The sequence below is a fragment of the Delphinapterus leucas genome, chromosome 13, assembly GCF_059928025.1.
Source record: "Delphinapterus leucas isolate spDelLeu-1000000601 "Yukka" chromosome 13, BTC_Dleu_Yukka2, whole genome shotgun sequence".
In the NCBI taxonomy this organism is placed as follows: Eukaryota; Metazoa; Chordata; class Mammalia; order Artiodactyla; family Monodontidae; genus Delphinapterus; species Delphinapterus leucas.
This window is the reverse complement of record NC_143141.1, coordinates 82,215,404-82,240,195: the sequence shown is the minus strand read 5'-3', so window position 1 is coordinate 82,240,195 and position 24,792 is coordinate 82,215,404. Positions and strand designations below refer to the sequence as shown.

At 47.6% G+C, this 24,792-nt stretch overlaps 1 protein-coding gene across 1 annotated transcript in view; it reads right to left on the bottom strand.

Annotated features, from left to right (window-relative positions):
* Window positions 1-24,792, bottom strand: part of CYRIA (CYFIP related Rac1 interactor A) — a 107,374-nt gene that overhangs the window by 68,232 nt on the left and 14,350 nt on the right. The window lies entirely within an intron of this gene.

Below are 24,792 nucleotides of genomic sequence, written 5' to 3'. Positions count from 1 at the left end.
CTCCAGTTCCTGCTCTTAGCTGCTATGTGGTTAACACTCCATCTCAAAGCAGTTACATTAAAAAAAAGAAAAAAGGAAAGAACGGGAGAGTCATGCACAACAGTCTATCAGTGGAAAGAAACAGGGATAAAGGAAGGGCACTAGGAACAGATAACACCTTCATTCCAAAGGCAGAGGAAAGGAGGAAACTCTCCAGGCGGGAAATATTGATTGAAAAGTGCTGAACAGGCAGGACTGGGATTCTGGTCCCCAGCCCTTTTTTGGTGGCAGCCCCCCGGTGTCAGCCAGCACCAGTAAATGACTTCCTGGCCTTGGTGCTGACACAGCATCACCCGTGGGAGGGGTAAGTGGAGTGGGCTGGGGAGGGGATGGAGGGAGGGCCCAAGATGGGAGAGTCATCAGGGTGGGTGGAAGGGATGATGTTTTGGGAACCCAGCTCCCATGTCACAGAGGGTGGGACCCACTGGGCAGGCTGGCTAGCAAGATCCTGCCGAGAGTCCCCACATCAAACGGTGAGTGCACACACTCCCAGGGCCACCCGGTTCTGGGGATGCTGGGTGAGTTCAGCCTCACAGAGGCCCAGAGAGCAGGGCAGGACAGGGATCACCCCTCAGCATTTCACAGACGGGGAGACTAGAGCCGCAATAATAACTGTCATGACATCATCGTCGTCAGCATCATTATCACCAGCGTCATCGTCATGGCAACCACCATTTGTTGGAGCCTGTCATGCATCAGGAAATGAACTAGATGCTTTACATGGGTTACTCAGTAAACATCAACTCTGTGAGGGCCGTAACATTATTGCTAATTTACAGTTGAGATAAGCTAAATAATATCCTAAAGGTCAAAAAGCTAGTTGGCTAGGAGGAAGGATTTGAACTGCTGTCTGACATTTTGGCCCATGGTGTCACCTCTAAGCCACATGTGCCGTGACATGGTGACAGGCTCTGCCCATGACTGATGGTGCTAACCCACAGCCAACTTCTGAGCTGTTAAAGCACGTAGGTCCAGGTCTTTAAACTTAAATATATTATCCACACTCCAGCTATACTAAGTGCACATACATGGTTACATACAATTAAGGGGACCGTGTGATTTATCATCCAAACCTGGGTACTCCTGAGGGTGAAAAGGGTCTATTAATAATGCTGCCGGGACAAGGCATAAACCAGGCCTGTCCCAGGCACACGAGGACATAGGGTCATCCTGCTATAACCCACAGTCCCGGGGTGAGTTCCTTTACGTCTCGCTGTGTTGGTGGGAAAATCTCCTGAACGATCCCCTGCTTTTCAATCCACCCAAACACTCCTTGGCAACAATTCACTCTCCCTCTGCTCACCAGAACGTCTTCTAAGTCCACTGGACCGGCAGGCCTCATGCGAGCTGATCTTAAAGCAGGCATGCTATGGCTCGGGAAGGGAAGCAAGGGACTAGTTCGGCAATATATTTTGAAAGGACTGCTGGGTGTCCTGTGCCCTTGCGCCCAAAACCTGAACGTGCAGCTGTTCTGATCATCAGCCAGTCCCCCAACCCTGAGGGCCTGGCGGCTCCCCCATCTCCTGTGGCCTAAGGTAATGGGACGGGCAACCAGTGTGAGCTGGGCTGCCCAGCCCTCTGCGGAAACTGTCGTCCACTGACAGGACGCAAGACCCCGCTTCCTCGGGGGGCAGCGCGCGGCTGGGACAGGTGGCCTGTCTCCATTCCCAGCAGGCACTGACCTCCCCCACCCCCGGAGGGTGTGGGGCTGTAGCCCTCTGGCCAGGGATCTCCCCTTTGATCCCACAGGCCTGGGGAGGATGGAGGCTGCACTTAAAGCTTGCTGTTTGTTTCTTAAGAATCTGCCTTCTTAAGAATCTCTGGTAGAGAGGAAAAAGAATCTGCTCTTCTTTTGAAACCAGGAAATCAGTCTTGAATCAAACTCACACATCAATACAAGTAAAGTGAAATGCTAACAAGAAAGCAACAGGGGTTGGTCCACTCTCTGAAGAGTGTTTCCTGCATTTATTTAATCAGTGGCATCCCAGGACTTCTGCTCCTGTGATTTTCTGACAGCTCAGGGAAGCTTCATCATGCTGGCGAGCCCAGAGACCCCTGAAGGGGCTCAGGGCTCTGACCCTGCAATAACACAGCCAGCCAGCCTCTTTACTTCTTTTGCATAGAAGATTTTGCCAGTGATAGCTTTTCGTAATGAGGAAGACCTTTTTTTTTTTTTTTCCAAATTAGGCCACATTCACAGGTTGTTGGGGGTTAGGGCATGGACTTATCTTTTTGGGGACCACTATTCAACCCACTACTGCTGTCATTATTATTGTTACTACTATTATTAATATTATTATGAATGCTATTCGGGGGACACCTGAAACCTGGAGGTGGTAAGGCACCGCCACCCAGCAAGTAGGTGGAAAAGCCAGGACTAGAACATACTTCTCCCAACGGACTCCTGTTTCTTCTTCCTCAGCATGTAGCCTCTCATGCTAGCGGCCCAGGGTGCGAAGCCAAGAACGGAGCAGGAAGCAGCCTACAGACAGACAGTGAGTGAGCCTGGGCTCAGGCAATCCTAGACTGTCGGGGGGCAACAGAGGATGAGGGTGATGGGACCATCACAACTACAGGAGTGTCACTTTTCTGGAGGGAAAAGGGCACAACTTAACAGGTTTGCATGCGTGACCATCACAGGTGACACAAGCCTGGATGCCTTGATGTAGCACAAATGCTTTATGGTGGGTCAAGGAAACCTTGGTGTATGCTGAACTTGGCCTTGGCTGGGCTGTGCGACCTTTAGTCCCTCACTACTTCTCTCTGATCTTCAGATGCAAAGTCTGCTCAATGCAGACTTACAGCCATATGCACCAGCAAGCCTCTTTGGGCTACTCTGAAGATCAAACGAGCCTTTGCTTCTACAGTACCATAGCTATTTATGTTCATGCATTATCTCTGCCATTGGATGGAAAGGTCCTTAAGAGGAGGGGCCCACCTCTTACTGATTTTCACAAGCTATTGTAATAGGCCCGAAGCCCTGCACAAATGACAAATACTGGCGGTTGAATTGGTATGAGTCAGCTTCCCTGAGGGCAGCGAACGGCTCGGTGTGGCTGGGGAGGGAGGAAGAGGCAGCAGCGATACAGCAGAAATAGGCTGGTGTCAGGCTATGGTGGACTTTCCCCGCGTCCATGCTTTTTGTGACGTCAGACAGCAAGCTAGTCTATCAGATGCTTTTGTAAGTGTCAGTAGGAGGATGGGGCTGTGGAAAGAGCCTGGGGTCTCATGCCCAACAGTCCTGAACTGTAACTTCTTGGAGACTTGGCTGCCCTGTCTCTACAATGGGAACGATCACTCCCTTGCAGACATCTGGGTCACCCAAGATTAAAAGTGACCAGTGCAGTACCTTGCACCTAACTGAACTTCAGCAAATACAACTGGCCCCCTAAATAAGTGGGACAAAACTGACTTGGGCTGTCAGAGTCAATGATTGTTATGGAAGTTCAAGGTCAGTGCTGCCTGGAAGTAACTAAGAAACGGTACCATGGCCATATTGCACTGAGCACAGCCTGAGAGGCAGTCTGGCTGGAGGGATTTGTTGTCCAAGTTCCCAACGACTCTGGTGCACTTCAGCACCTCGTGCAAATAGTGGCGGCACTCATGCACCCCAAAGCCATGAGGGTCTCACACGGCAAATACCACCCAAGGACCACAAACCACCTGTGAACTCCCAGCAGCCCCTGGCTATCGGCTTGTGCTGGGTGTTAAGTGGCTTGTGTTGGGTGTTCTAGAGACCCTGCTCACGCCACAAGGCTCGGTGGGAGGCGAGGCACTGGAGGTCAAGAAGCAGGAGATCTGGGCTCCAGTTTCTGCTCTGACCCTAAATCTCTCTCAGACCCGGGGCACATCACTCACCGCCCCCTGTATCATGAACGAAATGGTCTTTGGAACTTAGGGCTCTCAACGTCTAGAACAGCCCTTCAGTGGAGCGTTTCTGGAAGAGCTCAGCCTGTGATATATACTGCCCTTTGAGAGAGTGATTTTCCGACAAGCCAGGCCTCTGCTAAAAGCACCGTGCAAGTGGAGGCCCTCCTGCAGACACCCCAGGTCAAATCCAGCAGGTTCTAGTTTTCACCCCACCGATTCCTGCTGTGCAACCTTGGGTGAGTCACTTTACCCCTCTGAGCCTCAATCTCCTCATGTGAGCCTCAGAGATAATGATATTTAGCTCATGCCACTTCCCAGCAAACTCTGTTTTCTAAAACGTCACAGAAAGTACAAATCTCATTTCTCTCGGACGCGACAAGGCTAGTCAGCCTTTACCTTCCAGGACAGAGCCAGACATACCTTCACAAAGCAGCGATGGGAGAAAACAAGCGCCTTCCATTATTCGCAGTAAGAGGAGAGGGGCCCAGTCAACGTGGGGAAGAGCGACTGAGAACTACCTGTGGTGACAGCTGGCAGCCGGCTTATCTGCACTGATGACAAGACGAGGGTCACTCTGGCCCAGGCAGACAAACACTGGGGATCCTCAGACAATAGCACAGCTGCTCCGGTTCCTGGGCCCCCTGCTGCCAGGCAAATTAGGAGTCATTTGATCAACATTCATCGTCAAGATGCAAAGGGATTCTGCCTTTTCCAGTGGCACAGGGATGCAGGGGGCAAATGCACACACACACCCCCATCAGGGTCCTGGGGTCCCTATACCTTGCGATGGGGAAAAGAGAAGTGGGAACTGCGGACAGAAAAATGCCTGGGATGAGATCCTCATAGAAACCGACTACAGAAAAATGCACTTTCTCTGTGAGACCCACTAATATCCAACAAAACCCATATTCCTAAGCCTAGTGTTCAGGTCTCTCCACAAACACATCCATACTGATTGAGAACCATCCTTATATAAACTCTCAATTTAAGCCCAGTGTGATTTACTGCAGCTTTGTGTTTTCTTGCTCTGTTCCGCAGCCTAGACTTACCCCTTCATATACCTCCATCCTTTCTACGATCCATCCAAGCAGCAGTGGCCTCACCTCCTCCATGAAGTCTTCTCTGATACTCTTCTGATACCCAGTCCACACTGATACCCAGTCCTCCACACTGATCTCTCTTTTGTCTGAACTCTCATAGCACTTTCTGTCTGCACCACTCAGCATTTAGTGCCAGTGGGTTGCTTCATCACTTTTTGACTGGACTCTTACATCAACCTCTTAACTGGCTTCATCCTGCCTGGACTCTGTCCCCATGCTCTGCAGGAAGAGCTCTCTAAAGCACATCTGATGATGTGTCTTCCCTGCTTAAAACTCTGCAAGCACTTCCCACCACTTCTAAGGTCAAATCCAAATGCCACAGCATACTCCCACCCCTCCCCTGAGGCTGCCCACACTCAAGTCACACCAAAGTACTCCTGAGGTTATATAATGCGGTGGTACCAAAAGTGGGACAAGAACTCAGCTGAGGGTTCTTCCCACAGTCCCAGGTTCTCCCAGGTCTAACGCTGGACCACAGGGAAGATGGCTAGGAGCAAACGGCACTGAACCATGGCCAAGGTGAAAGAAATCAAGACCAACTAAGCCCTTAGTCTTGATAAGCTTACAATATTATGGCAGTCAGCCAATCCACCAACCAACCAAGTGGGAGAGTAGGCATCTGAGACTCAGACATAAGATAGCTCATTTGTTCTTTACAACAACAGTGATGAGGACATTTTCAAAGCTGTGGAAACTGAGGCTAACAGAAGTCGCAGCTCATATCTGGACTAAAACGCCAGCCAAGATCCGACTTTGATGTTCCAGAATGGTATATCCCATAGCCCAGTGGCCATTACTACATTGTACCTCTAAGCACCTTACACTCAACACGTCTGATGCCGAACAGCAGCACTTAGCTCCAAAGAGTTCATTCTGTCCAGGCGACCCTACTGATGAGCTCCTGCAACTCCTTAGATGGAAAGATTGTGAAAACTGGATGTTCCTTTAACAGAAGAGGGAGAAAATTCCACTCTAACTGTTCTATACTTATCCAAAGACGTGATCAAAAACCCTGACCAGGCTAATGCTTCCTCCATCACACTTCCTAGCAATAATTGTGTGTGTTTATGGGGGAAAGGGTAGAAGAACAAGGTCCAGAAGAGAGCAAGACTGATATTTGGACAGAAGCACGCATGGAAACAATGGGAGCCTGGAGCCAGCTGGCACCAGCCCACCAGAGCCAATTATACGTATGTCTTCCCAACTTCATATTCAGTGAGGTCTTGTAATTAGAAACCAGCCACGTGGGAATGTTTACACCATGGAAATTGGCAAACACTCCTAGTCAGGTTTGTTTTGTTTTTGTTTTTCCCAGAGAATCAGTTATTAAACATTTACCAGCCACCACTCAATGGATCCATGAGAAGCCACAGTTGGGATGATGGGGGATTTAAACTGTAGCCATAGCTGTACCCCCAACTCACTGTCTGACCTGGGCAAGTATCTTCCCTTCCTGGCCCTCAATGACCTTAACTGTAAAAGGGGAGCAAAAAATCCTTGCTTTCCTGACACACAATTTTATAAAGTAGGACAGTGGACCTAAGGGCATTTTGGTAAATGTAAAGCTATGAGGACATATTTGGCAATGTCTGCGGACATTTTTGGTTGTCACAACTGAAGTGTGTGTGGTGCTACTAGCATCTCATGTGTAGAGGCCAGGGATGCTGCTAAACATCCTACAATGCACAGGAGAAGCCCCACAACAAAGACTTATTCTGCCCCAAATGTCAGCAGTGCCAAGGTTGAGAAGCCCTGATCCAAAGATATTGCAACACGGTGGCCCGTTCAAGTTCCCTGAACACAACAGCATCCAGGAGAGAAATAAAGGCAACTTGGGTCAATTCGCAGGAACCCTGGACGGTCAGTGGGTGCAGAACACTGTGATATGTGCTGCAGGGCGACAGCACAAGGATGCAACAGAGTTCCCGCACTAACACGGTGCCTGGCACACAGTAGGTGCTCAATAATGGTTTGTGGGAAAAGCAATGAGTCTAGCTGGAACCACAGTGTACTCTCTCTAGCAGATCCACACTCCGGTGTGGGCACACTCCCCCTCACAGTGACTCCAGGTAGAAGAAACTGACAAGAGGGATTTCACCTCCTCTGGGAGGGAGATGTGAAGAAATGGTGTGAAATCCCAGCCCTGGGGACTCGGGTCAGACAAATAATCACTGGCCTGGCAATCACAGCAGCAGCGGTCAGAGAGCAATTTTATTTAAGTCACTTTCTAATATGAGTTGAAAAATCTTGAAAGGTGAGGTTTTCAAACCCTCTCTGGGGAGTCAATTGTTAAAAACACACAGCAGGCAGTCTTGCTTTCCACACATTCCGAAACCACTTTTTTTTTAGACAATCCTTTTCTCCCTGTACCACTTGGGACTGCAAATGCATTTAGCACAAACCACCCGAAGTGGAAATAGTGTTGGTTAAGAAACACTCCAGGCACTGCGACAACCACAGGGAACCAGGTTGGCACGGCCCAGACACGAGGAAAAAGCGATGACACGCCACCCACCGACTGTCCCACGCCTCTGGGGCCTGGAGTCAGCAGGGCTGTGGGGCGAAGCTTCGCCACAAGCCTTTCCTGGAAGACCCCCCGTGAGACTCTCAGGCCCCCGGCCCTGTGCTGGACTGGGAGAGGCAGTCCATTTCTCAGGGAGTAGATGACAGGACAGGACCTCCCTCCGTGTCTCCCTGACCGTAAACCATCTGACTCACAAAGCCCTTTAGTTAAAAGCCCAAGGGTTCAGAGCTAATTCTAGATGTAGCAGAAGCCAGCAGCTTCTCTGGCACCAGACCTGTGAGCAGACTAATGAGGGTAATTTTGCCCCTCCTGGTCTATGAATGATGACAACTCACTCAACTACAAATTAGACTCACAGGATGCCGGAGCTGGAGGCCACCTGAGCGCCTGCCTCTCCTCCCCTACCCCACTTCAGGGATGTGGGCCCCTGGGCCAGGGGAGGGGGCACACTGCCCAGACCTGCTGTGGAGTTTCTTACTGACTCTTAGTCGAGTGTAGTTTTCTGAGCGCTCAGTGACTCTTTTTTGTTCAGGTCTCTGAACTCTAAACCTTAAAGCTTATTTGGAGCTCAGGAATAAGCTAATTACAATACAGGTAGGACCTGGGGCCACAGGTTATGGAAGTAAGACAGCTTCAGGGGAAGAAATTTCTAAAGTAACTACTTGGTGAGAACTTGGCTCCATCATTGGATGAACTTGGCCCCTTCCATCCTCATCTCTCATTCATTCTTCATGTCCATGACCCGGAAACATGGGTCTTATTCTGCCCACAATGGAGGTAAGGGGACCCAGAGGCTAAGAGAAGTAAAGGAAGTGCTGAAGCCCAAGCAGCTAGCGAATCCCTCTGATTCTGAGGCTCTTGCCTTAAACAAATTCTTTTCTTTTTCATTATAGAGTCCTAATATTGAAAGCGACAATACGATAACTTCTTCAGGAATGGCAAAATCATTCTGCTACATTATTTATAGAATTATTATGTTTTAATAATAATAATATATATTTTATTTTATACTAATAATATTATTAATAATCTCCAGAATTATTGGATGGCAAGCTTGACTTTTTCTCATACTAAAATGGTCAATATTTCTAGATGTGGTGTCAAGGGCCTGGGTCAGTGGAGGTGATAAGTAAGATGGCCATCGTGACCTCATCTTGGGGTCTGAATGCAGCCACACAACCTGAATGACACACAGGACAAAACCAGGTAGGATAAAACCCTACCTGGCGGGTTGAACCCTTGTTTGGGGTGCATCCAGACAGACGGACAGCAATAAGGAGGAAGGACCCCACTGAGGCCCACCCTGCAGCCTGTCACTAGCTTCCTGTATTTCTTCCATTTCGGGGACGACGATTCTGAGAACATGGTGCGGCACCTCCCTTGTGTTATGAGCTGGTAGCTCATGAGCTACCAGAAAAGATAAACACGTGCAACAACAATTAGAATACAGTTTGGCAGGTGCCGTAACGGGAAGCATAGGCTGAGGTGGAAGCACCGACGATGGGCATCGAACTCCACCCACGTGGTGGGGATCTGGTCGGTTAAGGCTTCGTGGAGGGGTCAATGTCTGAGCTAAGTCTGGAATCCACACAGGACTCAGCCAGGCTAATGGGGGATATGAGAAGGAGAGTGTAGGGAAGGAGGGCAGAGGTCACAAGGCAATAAAAATGGACAGGAGTGATGGCATTCCTGATGTAAGGAACTATGTTAGCTGGGTATGGCCGGACTGTGAGAAAATGATGGGTCAGGTGGGAGGGAAGCCTGGACTGAACCTGGAGGCCGGGGCTGAGCTGGACCACAGGCGGCCAGCAAAGCCTCGTAAACAAATCCATCCTCCAAATGGGAGCTGGATCACAGTGTTCACCTTTCACTATGTGGCAGGGACAGGGTGCTGTTGTCAGGTTTACATCTTATGTCATATCTCTCTGTGTGTGTGTGTGTGTGTGTGTGTGTGTGTGTGTGCATACATACTATTCCAACCTGGCTGTCAATTATTTTATCTCTAAAATGGGGAAAACATGATGTGCTCCACATCCCAAAAGTGTTATATGAATGAGATATTTAATAAAACGTCTATTAAAGATTAAAAAAAGATGAGAAGCCTATATGAAGAATGACCGCTGGCTTCTCTAATATGAAAACATGCACCCCAGAAGAATGGCCTGGGAGGAGATCACGGCACACAGAGCAGAGGAGGTCACTTCCTGCAGCCGCAGGTATTCTCATCTGGAAGGCCCTGCCCCATGCCGCATCCAGGGAGCAGCTTGCACTGGGCGCCTGTGTTCAGGACTCACTTTCCAATTCGCAGGACAGATATAAGGAGGCAAAAAACTAAACACCAAACACCCACCTGTCTTATTTATCCAGTTAATGTTCCCATTTTGAGATAAAATAATTATCTTCACAAAGCCCTGCTTGAATCCTAGAGAATACATAGGTGGGTAGAGCATATTTGCTATTCAGATGAAATGGCAAGTCCTTGCCATAAAAGGTGGGCAGAGAACCGCCCAGTTGGTTTGTTTCTCCTCTCCATCAGCCCTGGCTCTTGGGATGTCTGACTCCTGCTGAAATCAGGCAAGACAAAGACAAAGCAGACTGCCCGCCCCAGTACCTGGAGCCAGGGCCAGTGCGTAGGGGGAGAAAAGCTTCCTTCAGAGGGCAGTCGTTTCCAACCGGTCCACAATTACCTTTATTAGCATAACGTCGTGTCCTGAGTTTTGTAAAACACTTTCTTTTTCCATCTCAGGAGGAATGCAGCAGGAGAAATCGCTGCTACTGGGGGAAAAGTCTATAAAATTTAAACCATGGGGCATTTGTTCAAGACTCCTGGGTAATGATGTCTCTTGATATATAATTCATGATAGCCTTAAAGCTTGGCCTACTTCTGACACAGAGATCATATATTTTGGATCCGTCAGGTGGAGGGCAGGGAGAAAGAGAAAAATCACTTTTAAATGGTTCAGCTGTGCTTCGCCTTTTGAGTAAAGCCAGACCATATTTTGGACGACTCTTTTCTACCATAAGGGCTTCCCTTAAAGAGCTTTTTTTTTTTTTTCTCTCTTAAATAGAAGAGGCAGCATATCATCCAGTTTCAGTTTTATCTTCTGTAACACTAGATAAAGATGAGGCTGAATCCATCTGTTAACACATACAGACAGGCTGCAAACTGTGTGAAAGAGCACACACACACACACACACACACACACACACAATCCTTGCAAAAAGGGAGAAAGAATCCACACTTTAAAAAAATTTATCATCAGCAATGCTACCCAGTGCCGACTAGATAGCAGCACTTTTATCCTTTTATGGGCAGATTCAGGAGGAAGCCAGCCTTGCCACAAAGGCTGCTCCCCCTACGCTGCCACATGAATTGGGATCCTGGGACTGGCTGCGGGCCAGGCCCTTCCCCTATAGCCTGGGGTTCCAACCTCATCAAACTCAGCGACGATCCCCCTGGGCACCATTACCTGCCATGTCTCAGTGCACTCGAGCTGATGCTAAAAGAATCGCAGGGCAGAGGGAGGGCTTCCACCCACTGGTGCAAAGGCCATGCTCCCGTGGCTGGATTTTCCGGGGAAAAGGAGCAGGCAGGCTGCCTGGACCCCATCTGGTCACTTGGCATTTCCTAGGGCACTGCTGGTGAGGGTGGCACTGTGGATTACCCTCTCTAGGCTTTTCTTTTTTAATCTTTATTTTTTGGTTGCGCCGCACTGTATGTGGGGATCTTAGTTCCCAGACCAGGGATCGAACCCCCGCCTGTCCCCTGCAGTGCTTAACCACTGGACTGCCAGGGAAGCCCCATCCTCTCGAGGCTTTGAAAGCTGCTTCTGCTCAACAATTCCTGAAAACGCTGTATGCATCTGATCAGATCAGATGCAATAGATCAGAGATTGGAGGCTGGAGGTGACCTGGATGGGCCCTCGCCAGAGCTCGCATTGCTCATACGTCCACAATGACCTCTTTCAAGTGGGCACCGTGCAGTGGAGAGTCCTGAAATGCACAGAGTTCTTTTGTTTCTTCAGAAACCGTGTGAATCACAGAGTTCCAAAAATAAGCAAGCTTCATCTCATTAATGAGGTGGAGCTTGAGCACCGCACAGCTCGGAAGAGGATGGGGGTTGGAGGTGATAAGCACCAGTGATCGCCGAGGCCACTGCACTTGCAGAGGCTTAGTGGTCTCTAGGGAGGGCCCAGAGCCCAAGCCACAGTCCATGCACCCTGCAGTCTCCAACGCTAGGTCCTGGGGATTCCGCTTCTGTGGTGTCTCACATCGCCCCCTGCCCCCTCTTCCCACTGCTGCTGCCCTAATTTAGGTGCTTATTATCTTTCTGCTGGATGGTTTTGCACATGCAGCCAGATGACTCTTCCTGAAGCAGCACAGCTATCATTGCGTCACTCCATGGCTCAAAAACCTTTAACGATTTCTCCATTGACTAAGAAACAAAGCCAAGCTTCTAATTCTTAAGGCCTTCTTCAGTAGGTCCCGGCCAAAATTCTAGCCTCACCTGCTTTTTCTCCTTCCCATACCCTACCCTCCAGCTCAGTGTCACCTTTCCAGCTGTCCCACCTGCATGCTCTTGCTCTTACATTTCCCCCTGTCTAAAATAGTTTTCTCTCTATTCCATCTCCTGAATCCTATTCATCCTTCAAGACCAAATTCAAAGGCTACTTTCACCATGGTCTCAAACTTGACCCCCAGGGAAAATTTCTCTGTCCTCTGACCTCCCATAATTTTACCATCTCAATCGCATTCTTTTGCGAAGAAAACAGATTCTGTAAGTGTTGCTTCACTCCTTAGGCTGTAAGATGAGGGCAGAGGACTGCTCGATTGACTTAGCAGGTTTATCCTATCTCGATCGGTCCTGGCACATAGGAGGTGCTCATTTATGTTAAATAAGTGACTCACATATGGTGAGGAAGTCCGCAAGATTGCAGACGTCTGGCTCTTTTGTGGGAGCACAACTATCTAAAGAGATCAAATGAGTGCAGTGTAGACACGCATCATTAAAGGACCCTAAGGTATGCAGGGGAGGCAAGCTGGGTGGGCTGGGGTCAGAGGTGGATGATGTTAATGACCTCCATCATGATAAATCCAATGGTCAATTCTCAGTCTCCGTCTTCACTGGACCATCAGCAATTCTGCAGAATTGAGTCCTCATCCCTTCTAGAGAGTCTTAGGAGAGCACAGTCTCTTATTTTTCCTCCTAGTTAACGTGTGCTCCCTCCCAGTCTCCTTAGCTGGTTCCTTTTCTTTTTTTCCAAAACTCTTGACATTGGCATTCCTTAGGGCTCAGATCTTCAGTCTCTCTCTTCCCTATCAGGACTTAACACCTTTGGTGATCTCACCCGGTTTCATGGCTGTAATATCACCTATATTTTCATAAATCTCAAATGCCTATTTCCAGCTTTGAACTCTCCCTTGCTTGCACTAATCACAGCCTGCTCAAAACCCACACTTGGATGCCGAACTCAAACTTAAAGTGGCCCCAAGCTGAACTCCTCCCTCGTCTCTGCTGCCAATCCTACTTCATCCACAGTGTTTCTCATCTCAGCTAATGACAATTCCATCCTTCCAGTTTCTTAGCACAAAATATTGAGTCATCTTAGCCTCCTCTTTATTTCATATCCCACATCAAATCCTTCAGGAAATTCTTTTGGCCTTACCCTTAAAATATATCCAGCACACATCCAAATGTATCCCCTTACTCTGCTTCATTTTGTCCCATGCTCTTTTGACCTCCTAGTAAACTAGAAAGCAATAAACATTATTTTATTACCTTTGCCTGAGTTATAATAACTTTATTATCTGCTTTTTCTCACTAATGTCTCATATGCCCGGTGCCTAGAGCAATGCATGGCACAAAGTAGGCATTCAACAAATATTTGTCAAATGCATGAACGAATGACTTTAGCTGATGACCTCTGAACTGCAGCTTAAACAATAAGTAGCATTTAGCCTCAAAGAAAGGCAACCACAGCTGAAAGGCATCTGTAGGTAGGGCGACTGGAGGAGCAAGGCCCTAGAGATAAGAGAACCTTCTTCAACCTCTTCAGATGCAACGGTGTCGCGAAAGACTGCCTGCGGGATACAAAACCATGAAAGAAGCCGGACTTGAGCGGTTTTCAGCTTGTCTGTACCAGCCAAGAACGTTTTCAAGGGACTTCAATGGACAGCTATGTTTTCTTTGTGAAAAAGACATACAATCAAAATGGAAATGAAAGACACAAAAGTTGGTAAATAATTGTGTAGAAACACCCCCTGTACAATTTTATTTACATTACACATTTTTCCCCCCTAAAATATTACAAAGACATTAGCCCTGGTTCTATCCATTTCCACCCACAATTACACATCCTGTAAGTACATGTTCAGGGCCAGGCCCATGTCAATTCTGCTCCCTGTCATACCCTCTGTGCCCACCCAGGCACAGTAAGTGTTTTAAAATTATTTGTTCAATGAATGAAGACATGAATAAACGCCTTCTGACTGTCTCCTGCCAGGACCAGTTCCACGATGTAAGAATATATTCTGAGAAAGAATGGAATGCGCCTTGAGACTTGTCCTCAAGGCAGAAAATACACCAGCCCTCACTTCCACCCAGCGCCTTACCCAGGGCCTGGTTTCCAGCAGACATTCGAGAAGGATTCAGCGCCTAGAAGTCAAGTTCATCTACAGTAAGTCCTCTACATATGAACCTTCCAGTTTTAAGCTTTCAAAGATGCGAAAGTGCGTTCACATGTCCAATCACGTAAGTACATCCTCGACAAGTGGTTGTGCTTTCGTGTGCTTTACTGTACAGGACTGTATAGAGTACAGTATCTTTATTTCAAGCCCAGGATGTCTGGAAACAAGCTTAGTAACAGCATGATGTAGCTGGTACTACTGTACTTTTCAAGGTATGTACCGTGAGATTAGAACTGCTTTCTTTCTTTTTTGTGTTTGTTTGTTTTTATGTATTATGTGTGTGAAAAGTGTTATAAACCTATTAGAGTACGGTACTCTCTAGCCCATTGTGTGAGTTGGGTACCTAGGCTAACTCTGTTGGACTTACGAACAAATTGGACTTACGAAAGTGTTCTCAGAACGGAATTCCTTTGCATGTAGGGGACTCACTGTACGTGCAGACCTGGAAGTGTGAAAGGGCGCTAATGTACATCCATCTTCTTGACCCTGTGCTAGCATCTCAGCATCTCTACTCTGTTGCTGGGATTTGATCCAGGGTAGAGAGCTGGTGTGAAGCACTTGGGCGTGGTGTCCACCCTGCCATCCAGGGAGGTTATGGCTGGAATCAGAAAGGCTCTACTCTACAAGGAGTCCTTTCAGTGGATGGGCTGAGTCACAGAAGCCTCAATGTTTGCATCTGTAAAAAGGGAATTACCATACCAGCAGGTCACGTGAGGACTAGTAAGCCCCGTGGAAGTTTGACCTCACTGAGTTGTAGCCTTGGATGACCACTTCTTCTCCGGGGGCTCCCTGCCACGTCCCCCAGGGAGATGGGGCTTTTCCTGCTATTCAAGATGCCTCTGTCCAGCACATGCTGTGGCTTAACTACTGTTGTCCAACAGAAGCTTCCTCGAGGCATGTTTTCTTCACAGATGTTTGTGAAGACACTTGCCATTACCAAACTCAGAAGCATGATGAGGGGCTTCTGGGCTCTGAACAGAGTCAGGAATTAATGGGGCTGAAGAAGTGACTTCCTTGGAGACCACACTTAGATAATCCCATGGAAGATGAATCTGGCATTGCTGTGCAAGCTTTCTTCTACCTTTGGGGGGGTCTTTAACATGGAAGGGGGTCAATGATTGCCATGGGAAATAAGGGGAAAGTAGAGCAGGAAAATTAAAGCAGGATGTTCACAGCCCTGCTACCCGTACACACACACACACACACACACACACACACACACAGCCACTAAGCCTCCTGTCCTGGAGGTCGCAGCTGACCAGATTCACCTCATCTGTCAAAGAAACTGATTATCAAGGAAACCGATTAACCGCAAAATGAAAAAGTATAAATTCCCGTTTTCATTGTGGTAGAAATCAAGGGAGAAAGACCTGGGTCAGAACATTCTTTCATCTGAAAGTCATATTTTAACTGAACTTGCAAATGTTCTGGGGGCCACTGGCAGGAGAGTGGAACACATTCATGAGAACCAACATTCCTTTCATTTGTTTTCCAATATGAGGGTACTCTTACGGCCACTAAGAAAAATCACACAAGCCTTATGCCCGGCATTTATGAGCCTCTAAACTAATGAACTTCCCTCTTCTTGGCTTGTATATCTATTCAACAAACATTAGCTGAGGTGAGCAAGGACATGTTCTGGGTGGTGCAAAGGGTGTGGGATTTGGAGCCCAGGGGCCTTGGCTTCAACTTAAACAGTCTTAAAACAGGCACCTCCTCTCTTGGAGTCTCAGTTTCTTCATATAGTAAAATGAAGCTAAGCGCCACCCCCACGTCACATGGCTGCTGAAATTTACACGAGCTCCTGTCTTACAGAAGTAGCACAGCATCTGATATGTCACAGGCCCTGGAGCAACACTGAATCTGAATTGAATGCCTGTTAAGTAAATGCTACTCTGTTACTTGAACCACATGTACTTCTGACTTCAAAGTGGTCATATTATTGGAAAGGGAGACTGGAATACACGCACTGACAACTCTAACGGGAGAAACTAGTGAAAGCTCTAAGACATCACAAAGAAAATGCTCTGGAGGGTCAGAGAAGGCAGACGTCATTTACAGCCAGGGACATTCGGGAATGCTTTCTGGAAGAATGGATACTCGACGGAACAGGATGTCACAGTTTATTTTAAAGGATAAGGATGGAGGACGGTTTATTTATACTTTAATACATAGAAAAGTCCAAGCCATTATGCTTGGTTATTTGGAGGGTATAAGAAAAGAAAGAGAACGGGACAAAAACCCTGTCTCTAGATAATTAATAACCCAGTTGGGAAGAAGTCGTGTATATACACATACACACATACACAAGTCAGCTGTCCCTGACAATTTGTAACAAATGGCTGATGGATAATTCAGAAATCTGGAGTGACTGAAATGGCAAGGAAGGCCATGGAGTGCAGTCACTAGTGTGCAAGAAGGTCTCAAGTAGTAACGGGGGAGCTCTGGTTTCTCCCTTCCTGGGTGCCAGTATTCCCATCTGTAAAACAGATCCAACCATGTGGCAAACATGTGCTAATTTACGTCCTTAGTCTAGGGGGACCCAGCTGATGGGGTCAGGGTGGCCAGGCCACGCCCCTGGGGCCACAAGCAGCTTCATCCCTTTCCTCTGTGTGCTGTACAAATATTACCATTTCCCATGTGGCTATAAAACAGAACATTTTGAAAATCCCTAGTCTAGATGATGTCAAAGAATCCTGCTTGTTTGGTCAACCTATCACGCAGAGCTTGAGTATGGCCCTGAAAATGGAGAGGTTTTGAAATGGCTAAAAGCAGAAGCCAAACTGGTCTATGCAAGGGGAGCTAGGGCTCTGGGCATAGCCCTGGCAGGTGAGCTCTGGCCTCCCTTCAAGACCAAGTAAGGCACATAAAGTGCTGAAGCCTCCTCATTGTAATGTTCCGTTTTCTTTCATTGGTTTTATATTTTTAAAAATGGTCTCTGTGATGGTTAATATTGTGTGTCAACGTGCTGGATGACAGAGTGCCCAAATATTTGGTTAAACATTATCCTGGGTGTGTCTTTGAGGGCATTTCTGGCTGAGATGCGCATCTGAACCTGTAGGCTGAGTAAAGCAGATTGCAGCTCTCCAGTGTGGGTGCGCCTCATCCAATCCATTAAAGGCCTGGATAGAGCAGGAGACGGAGCAGAGGAGAATTCACTCTCTGTCTCTGAGCTGTACATTGCTTTCCTCCTGCCTTCTGACTTGCATCATCAGCTCCCCTGGTTCTCAGGCCTTTGGACTCAGGCTAAAACGATACCATCGGCTCTTCTGGGTCTCCAGCCTTTAGACTGCAGGTCTCAGACTTCTTGGAGATATATATTATACATTTATATATAATATACATCTATTGGTCCTGTTTTTCTGGAGAACTCACGCTAACACATACCAGGTAACAGGGCATGCTAATTTGCTCAAGAAATGAAATCACATCTGGTGCAATTTCCCTTCCAAAAAGATGTTTTATAGTTATTAAATGTATTAACGTAAACGAGTGACTAGACGTTGAGCCTTCCTGTGTCATCACAGTTGATATGAAGCAGAGAAATGAACACATATATTCAAATACATTCACAAATGTCTAAATAAATGTCAAATGTCATAAATCATTAACAAATGGCTAAATCTGAAGTAGGTCTGGGATGTGCTCTGAAATCCAAAAGACCTTGTCTAAACGCTGGTTTTGACATTTGTGAGCTGCCTGATTGCAGAGAAGTAAGCATCTCAGTTTTCTCACCTGTAACACCAGAACCAGATACTCTTGTCACGTTATTATGAAGCTTAGAGGCAGCTCAGAGGTTAGTGCGCAATGGGTGTTCAGTAAATGTCAGCTTCCTGTCTCCCGTTAAGAACCCATCATCCTACAAGGCCCTACGGATGCAGTCTGGCCTCCACCTCACCCCTCCCTGCTGCCCGCTTCACTTATTCTCCCGGACAGACCGCAGGCTCTCTTCTCTGATTCGGCAAAGCACACTCTCACCTCGGGGTGGCCCCCCTTTCCCCTTCTTCTGCCTGTACAATCCACGCTCTTCCTGCAGGTGTGGATGTGCCTCCCCTCCCACTTCTCTCAGGCATCTGCTAATCAGACTGCCTTCTCTGAACCACCCATATCAACATGAACCTCTTCACTCTCTACCCCCTTTACCCGGATTTACTTCTCGTAACTCTCACCACCGCCTAACAGTGTGTGTGTGTGTGTGTGTGTGTGTGTGTGTGTGTGTATGCATGCATAAAAGCTAACAGCAGGGCCTTTGTACTGTTCAGTCCAGCAACATAGTAGGTGCTCAGTAAATGTCTGTTGACAGAATGGAATGAGGGAATGAAGGAGTCAGGCTCAGTCATCACAGCCCGCTGCCATCGCACATGTGCAGAAGTACAAAAGCAAGGTGTTCAGTCTTGGATAGAAGCTGATGACAGGGTATGGATGGGAGGAACTCACCCACCAGGGAGCCCCAGCTGGCTTAATTAACCCTGAGCTCTCCTCGCTCTCCACAGCTGGGTGGAGAGGGCCTCTCTACGGGGGACCACCTCTCCTGACCACGAGGACCACCCTCACACAAGCACTTGGAGCCACACTGGAAAGGTTTTCATAAACACACATCCTCACCCTCCTTGGCCTAAGCAGCTAGGGAGATAATGTGTCCTCAGAAAGCTTGGTCCAGTCATCACACAACTGACCGCTATCCTGTGTGGTGCCAAAAACAGACGCTCTGAGTCAGACACACCTGGGTTCAAGTCCTGGCCGCTCCATTTTCCAGTTACTATAACCTGAGCTAAGTGCTCCTATGAGGCCCTGAGCCTTAGTTTCCTCTTCCATAAAATGGGCATAAGTAATAAGGTGTGCTTTCTAGGAAGAGTAAGGGAGACCATGCAGGTGGGAAACCGAAAATCCATGTCCTTTAAGTTGAATGACACATATCGGAGCTGCACACAGAACGTCTTCCCCCACTAACGCCCAGAAAGGAAAACGATTAAGATGTCAATAAGGCCTATATTTTCCCCATTATTACTAGAACACAGCATTCTAAATGAGCTGTTTTGTCTTGCGAAAACCTGTTAATGCTGGTGATGAAAGGGTTAGATGCTGAAGTGGATTTTTAAATTCCTGGACACTCAGGATGAAATTATTTACATTAAAGGCATTAGAGAAAAGGAAAATTTCAATTACAGAATAAAAAGCAAAACGACGTTTCATTATTTGCAAGTTAAAAATGCAGTTTACACTGGCCTCTCAGAAGGTGCCTTCTCGAGGTCTGAGGGGAAAATAGACGACGATGGTTTGCCAGGACCCCCAGAGGATGTTATACACGTGAGAAGTGCCGCCTGCTGTCTGGGCGCTCACCTGTGTTTTAACCGCCCCCTGGGGTCCGGTGGGTCCCCTCTTGCCTGCGATTGGCTTGCAGTGTGTTTCCTGAGCTGCATTTCATGCATAGAGACCCCATGCCTTCGACAGGCTGGCCCGGCACGGCGTCAGCGAGATACGATCAGGGGCCCCGGACAAACGTCCCTATGAATGTCCCTTGTGTCTCCAGTGAGCATTGCTTTGGGAAGTTCCTGCCTGAGTCAGCACCGCAGCAGGTTGAGGTCCCTGACTGGAACTGACGAGAAGTCCTGCCCACCAGGAAGCCCAGTGGGCCCCTGACCACTCAGGCTCAGGTACAGAAGGGGCGAGGGCCCTGAAGACTTTTCCACTCTCTGCACCACGTCAGGACAGGAGCACGGCCATGTCCCTTCCTTCTCACCATCCCTGGAGTCTCACGCCCCGGCCTCAATCCAAGGCCTCCCCGCTACCTGTGCTCTCCCTTCTCAAAGACCAGCGACACGGAGGACGGTGCCCGAGGAGCAGATGGCTGCTCTTTGCTTGCCACTCTCCCTCCTGTGCCCAGAGCTAAAACTGAAGATGGATCCTGAGCCCCCACTGTGTGCCAAGCATGGCTCCGAACACTCCACAGGCATCACCCCATTAAATTGTCACAGCACCTCCAGGAGGAAGATGGAGTTATTACCATCCGTATTTTGCAGATGTGAACGAGGCACAGAGAGGCTGAGTAACTAGCTCAAGGTCACACAGCTGTGGAGGGGAGGAGTGGTGGTCCACGCCTCCTGCTTGGCCTCTGGCCCTGCCCTCACATCTTCGTGCCTTGGTTTTTCTTTCTTTAAATTTAAGAGACTACCATTGCTCCCAGCAAGACAGGAAGGTACAATAACAACAACAAAATAAACGTTTTGGAAAGCTCCAAAGAGAGACACAACAACAGTCAAAAGTGTGGTTATTACTGTCCCTCACAAGTACAGTGATCATCAACAATACTGGGGACCCTTAGTTACGTCTGCACCCTGAGTGTTCTTTGATGTCATGATATGAGTTCCAGTGTGAGGGGCAAAAAGGCTTCAGAAATGTAATTATATTTGAATTTAAGAACTAAATTGATAAGCCTGTTTATCTAGCATACAGTTAAAATACATGCTTTGTCAAATGTTCCCATCTTAAACAGACTGGAAACCTTAATTCTATTTGACTCTTGAGCTCCCAGAGTACTGGAGCAGCTGTGACCTCATGGAGTTATTCAGAACAGCTAGTATGGATCCAATACCTACTATTTGCCAGGTACACCGCTAGGTTTTACCCCTAGCGTAGGTAAATGACCCCAAATTTCTTCCATCCTGGAGAAGCTACGTTCGAATGTAATTGAATGTTGGCTGGTGCAGTGTAGCCTAGTTGACTTAAATATCAACATCAGATATGAGCTCAGTTCCTACTAGGCCATCAAATGTTACTTTACTAAGAACATAACATTCACATCCTGTTTAACATGTTTACAGTATATGGGTTGTAACAAGAATATACAGCCTTTCTGGCTGCCATATGACTTGTATGTACCTCCTCCCCTCCCGTGGCAGGCGGTCACAATTGATATAGGACTTGGCCATTGGCCCTGTTTAGCAAATGGAATGTGAGTAGAATAAAGCAGAAGTTTCAAGAAGCAGCTCAAGTTTCTGCCACCTCGGTCACTCTCTTCCCTGTCATGAGGAGGACACTTTCCAAGAAGCAGCTGCCCCTTCAGCCCAGGTGTCAGAATAAGAAATGTGGGGGGCTTCCCTGGTGGCGCAGTGGTTGACAGTCCGCCTGCCGATGCAGGGGACACGGGTTCATGCCCCGGTCCGGGAAGATCCCACATGCCGTGGAGTGGCTGGGCCCGTGAGCCATGGCCGTTGAGCCTGCACGCCCGGAGCCTGTGCTCCGCAAAGAGAGAGGCCACAACAGTGAGAGGCCCGCGTACCGCAAAAAAAAAAAAAAAAAAAAAGAAATGTGGGGCAGTACCATGAAGCCAACCAGCAGCCCCTGACATGTGACATAAGTGAGAGACTTATTGCTACCAAGCACTGAAATCTGGGGGTTATTTCTTACTGCGGCAAAACTGACTAATACACCACCTGATGCCATATTAAGTCATTTCATATTCACAGATATTATGTTGAGGTCAGCAAAGAAGGAATCACATCCGTTCCATGACTAAGGTCCCGAAGACCTAAGAGCGGTTAAGTTATGGTCCAGAATCAAACAGCAAAGAGATGAAAGCCATGGAAACAAAACTATATACTTTATCATACCTGATTATAATGAAAAACAAGACTGGCTCATCTTTAGTGTAAAAATCTCTCTTTTTTTTTGCAAACTACAGATCAATTCAAACACTAGCCAATCATAAAGATTTCGTTGGTCTCTGGGTCAGTTCCTGGTATCAGGGATGATGTAGCAAAAGTACTTGAGACACTTAATAAAATAAATGCAGAACTGAAGGACAGGGCTTCCATCTCCATTGAACTGACAGGGATCCTAGCCTCAGACCTTCTGCCGGTGGCTAAGAGGCTGTTCCTTGGCTGTAGGAAGGCTTCCTGAGCTGGACAGTGTAGCTCTGCAGCAGCTACGTGACAAATATCCCCAGAATGCCCATCACAGGCCTGGAACCTGCCCAGGGAATGGTGTGTTATCTCACCAGGAAATTCAAACATAAAGAGACCCTGACCTTAAAACCTTTATGGGGAGGTATTCATTCAGGACAGAGGCTCACAGGATCTGACATAAGTGACTAATTCAATTTTCTTGTTCCTATTGTTTTAAATTTAAATCCTATTGTTCTTTGCTTCTGCTTTATTCCCTTCTTTCCCTCTTACTTTCACTTTTTAAAAAAACTCCTTTCAATGCGAATGAGTGAGTCACCTTAATCATTTATTTAGACACATTTCAGGCTGGCTCAAAGCTCTGTCCCAGCTTGTTGACATACAAGGAAAGCATTCTACATTCTGCAGCCGCTGATCTTTTCACGAGACAGCTCAATTTTCAACAGCTATTTTTTGTGGGGGGGGGGGGTCTGACAGAGCTGGCACCCTGCATGCTTTTTCATGGTAATTCACACTGCTGGTTTCCTACCCTGACCCATGCAAGGCCAACTTCTGACACCCTCCTCCTATTTTACCCACAGATGCTGTTTTCATACAGCACCCAAGGCCTTTCATATCCTGAGCAACTATCCTGGCCTTTTTCTTCCATTAGTGTAATATCAGCCAAAGAAAACAATCGGCCCCATAGTATTTAGGTAAACACATACATGTATACATTTTTAAAGCATTGCACTGAACTGCAGAAACCAGACACTAATAAAAAAATCAGGAAAAACAATTCTGAAAGCTGGAAGAAAGCCCAAACAGGCAGTCAGAGACATACCAGGAGAAGCAAAGTTTAGAAAAATTAAGTTGTGAATGAATGTTAGACCCCATCCAAACCTCTCACCGGTACCACACTGCTAACAGAAGTCCCTCACGGCCATGTAAGCAACACCTTGCAATTTGTACAGAGCTTTTTACTTGTTGGCAAAGCTTGTTGTGTTCTAATATCCCTGGGATGGCTGAAGATCAAGTCCATTGGTGGGTGAGGAGACGAAGGTCCAGAGAGACTGTCACTTGCTTTACCCAGATCATTGGCAGGTACAGAAGTAACTCTCCATCCTTTAAAAATCAGGTACTGTGACTTCTTATTTCCCCACCTTTAAATCTTTGCAACATGCATTTGCAGCCAGGTCATTCAAGGGATCTTATCCCATGTGCTCCGAAGTATGGTTTTTCATAAGGGCTGTGTTGATCTGCTGTGTCTATACAAGCATCCAGCTCGGTGCCTGTGCACAGCCCATCGTCAAGAGAGTTGTTGAATAATGGCAAGACAAATCTTTGCTTTTTCTTTTTTTTTCTTTTTAAACCAACCCATCACCTGACACACCAGTGGAAAATGAATCGCTTCCCTCCCCATCTCTCCATGATGGACACTCCATCATTTTATTACTATGTCATACACACTTTGACACACACATACCTCTGGCTGGGAACCCAGTTTCATCACTGCCTCGTTGAAATGCCCTAATGGCTTCCCAAGGACTTCAGAATGTTTTCCAGCCTCAATATCCACTAATTGCTACCCCTTCCCCCAGGGCTCCGACCCTACTGAGCTACTTGGACCAACTGCTATGAGTTGGGACAGGAGGTGTGAGCCTCCATTTGTCCTGAGGATGCAGGATTTGGATTGGGAGCAGATATGAAGGTGGGAGCTGACAGCCAGAGGAGGTCCCTGACCTTGACGAGTCACACGGAGGTCAAGTGTGTCTGCTCAGCCCGCTTCTCACCCCCGCTTTAGATGATCTGCATTTCCTAGGTTCTTTCCCTGCCTCAGAAGAAGCCCAGTCCTCTGAGACCAGTATTCAGCTCTGTGAGGGAAACTCCCCAGCAGGGAGAATGCTCTTTTCTTTCCTGAAAGGTCTCTAGAGACAAGGCCTTCCAGGTCCCTCTGAGTCAGCAAAGTGGTGAGTGGAAAGTCCTGGCTGGACTCCCGACACACTCTGAGGGTTTCCTGAGAGCTCCTTGCTCCAGCCTTGGCCACTCTTTGTAAACACTGGTCCCCAGCAGGGGTCCTGGCAGCCCCCCTAATCCCAGGCTTTCTGGTGAAGCCCTCTTCCTCCACTTAACACCCTCCTTGCCACAGCTTCCACTTCCAGCTTTTTCCTGGCCCCTCATTCTTTCCCTAGCAACCCTTTGAAGGTTGTCCAAAAAGGAACTTGCTAATTGGAGTTTAGAAGTGGCATGCCTTCAAACTCCCCATGTTATCAAAAGAATCACAAATAAACTTTCATTAACATTCTTTTTTTTTTTTTTTGCGGTACACGGGCCTCTCACTGCCGCGGCCTCTCCCATTGCGGAGCACAGGCTCCGGACATGCAGGCCCAGCAGCCATGGCTCACGGGCCCAGCTGCTCCGCAGCATGTGGGATCCTCCCCGGCCGGGGCACGAACTCGCGTCCCCTGCATCGGCAGGTGGACTCTCAACCACTGCGCCACCAGGGAAGCCCCTCATTAACATTCTTGGCTTAAAAAAAAAAAGAAAATGGAAAAGAATATATTAAAAAAAGAATGCATATATGTATAATTGAATCACGTTGCTGCACAGCAGAAAATAACATAACATTGCAAATCAACTACACTTCAATAAAAAAAGTTTTAAACTGAAAAAAGAAGAAAAAAGAAAAGGA